A 2,500-nucleotide genomic window follows, 5' to 3' on the forward strand; every position below is an offset into this window, starting at 1 on the left:
AGCGTGTGCCGATGGTGCTGGGGGCAAGCGCCCGCCCCAGGGCCCAGCGTGTGTCGATGGTTATCGGGGCAACCGGCCGCACCAGGGCCCAGGGTCTGCCGATGGTGCTCGAGGCAACCGCCCGCACCAAGGCTCAGCATGTGCCGATTGTGATCGAGGCAACAACCCACACCAGGGCCCAGCTTGTGCCGATGGCGGTCGAGGCAAGTGCCCGTACCGAAGGGCAGCCTATGCCGATGATGGTCGATGCATGTGCCATCACCATGCGTCATCATGTGCCATTGATGGTCGAGGCCTTGGCCGAAGTTCGATTTTGAGCCACGGTGCCCATGCTTGGCTCCAGCATGTGCTGGTGCCGCATTTTTTTCACTCGGGACAGCATCGCCGGAGCATCGCCGGAGCATCGCCGGAGTACCGCCGGAGAACCTGACCGGCGGCATTGGGGTTCCGGCGATTGGGAGGGGGGCCGGGGGGGTGTGCGCAAATGATGTGCGATGGGTGCTGGTACTTGGCCTTGTGTTGGCCCCCTATCCCTCATCAAACCTCTGAGAATTCACACCCCCTTAAAGAGCATTTGAGATTTTACAGGTTTGCTACCAGTAGCCGTTAAAGTGTCTGAAATGGGGACACTTTTTTCAAACGGTCACAAAATCTTCTCTACTTCGAGTTTTTAGCTGAATTTTTTTGTGCATGCCAACAAAAATAGAAGGATCATGCCTACAAAATTTGGTGCCAAAAATCCTTATAAAAAAATTTTAAAAAATCCCGAACCGCAAAAAGTTTCGAAAATCGTGAAAAATAGAAAACGAGTCATCTTCCAACGAAACTTCACGTGAAGGCTTAGGGGACCATTGTATGAATTTACAAGCCATAAAAATGGCATTGGCACGACAGAAATTTGAAGATGTGCCTAAACCCACCAGGGCCCAGCGTGTGCCGATGGTGGTCGAGGCAACCGCCCGCACCAGGGCCCAGCGTGTGCCGATGGTGCTCGAGGCAACCTGTCGCACCAGGGCCCAGCGTGTGCCGATGGTGATCGAGGCAACCTGCCGCACCAGGGCCCAGCGTGTGTCCATGGTGGTCGAGGCAAGCGCCCGCACCAGCGCCCAGCGTGTGCCGATGGTGCTCGAGGCAAGCGCCCGCACCAGGGCCCAGCGTGTGCCGATGGTGCTCGAGGCAAGCGCCCGCACCAGGGCCCAGCGTGTGCCGATGGTGGTCGAGGCAACCGCCCGCACCAGGGCCGATAGTGTGCCGATGGTGCTCGAGGCAACCTGTCGCACCAGGGCCCAGCGTGTGCCGATGGTGATCGAGGCAACCTGCCGCACCAGGGCCCAGCGTGTGTCCATGGTGGTCGAGGCAAGCGCCCGCACCAGCGCCCAGCGTGTGCCGATGGTGCTCGAGGCAACCTGCCGCACCAGGGCCCAGCGTGTGCCGATGGTGCTCGAGGCAACCTGCCGCACCAGGGCCCAGCGTGTGCCGATGGTGCTCGAGGCAACCTGCCGCACCAGGGCCCAGCGTGTGCCGATGGTGCTCGAGGCAACCGACCGCACCAGGGCGGAGCGTGTGCCGATGGTGGTCGAGGCAGGCGCCCGCACCAGGGCCCAGCGTGTGCCGATGGTGCTCGTGGCAACCGACCGCACCAGGGCCGACCGTGTGCCGATGGTGCTCGAGGCAAGCGGCCGCACCAGGGCCCAGCGTGTGCCGATGGTGGTCGAGGCAACCGCCCGCACCAGGGCCCAGCGTGTGCCGATGGTGCTCGAGGCAAGCGCCCGCACCAGGGCCGAGCGTGTGCCGATGGTGGTCGAGGCAAGCGCCCGCACCAGGGCCCAGCGTGTGCCGATGGTGCTCGAGGCAACCGACCGCACCAGGGCGGAGCGTGTGCCGATGGTGGTCGAGGCAAGCGCCCGCACCAGGGCCCAGCGTGTGCCGATGGTGGGCGAGGCAACCTGCCGCACCAGGGCCCAGCGTGTGCCGATGGTGATCGAGGCAACCGACCGCACCAGGGCCGAGCGTGTGCCGATGGTGCTCGAGGCAAGCTGCCGCACCAGGGCCCAGCGTGTGCCGATGGTGCTCGAGGCAACCTGCCGCACCAGGGCCCAGCGTGTGCCGATGGTGCTCGAGGCAACCTGCCGCACCAGGGCCCAGCGTGTGCCGATGGTGGTCGAGGCAACCTGCCGCACCAGGGCCCAGCGTGTGCCGATGGTGGTCGAGGCAACCTGCCGCACCAGGGCCCAGCGTGGGCCCAGCGTGTGCCGATGGTGGTCGAGGCAACCTGCCGCACCAGGGCCCAGCGTGTGCCGATGGTGCTCGAGGCAACCGACCGCACCAGGGCGGAGCGTGTGCCGATGGTGGTCGAGGCAAGCGCCCGCACCAGGGCCCAGCGTGTGCCGATGGTGGTCGAGGCAACCTGCCGCACCAGGGCCCAGCGTGTGCCGATGGTGCTCGAGGCAACCGACCGCACCAGGGCCGAGCGTGCTCGAGGCAAGCTGCCGCACCAGGG

Source organism: Durio zibethinus, chromosome 20 (genome assembly GCF_047325235.1).
Source record: "Durio zibethinus cultivar Kanyao isolate XHJ-2024 chromosome 20, ASM4732523v1, whole genome shotgun sequence".
Taxonomy (NCBI): Eukaryota; Viridiplantae; Streptophyta; class Magnoliopsida; order Malvales; family Malvaceae; genus Durio; species Durio zibethinus.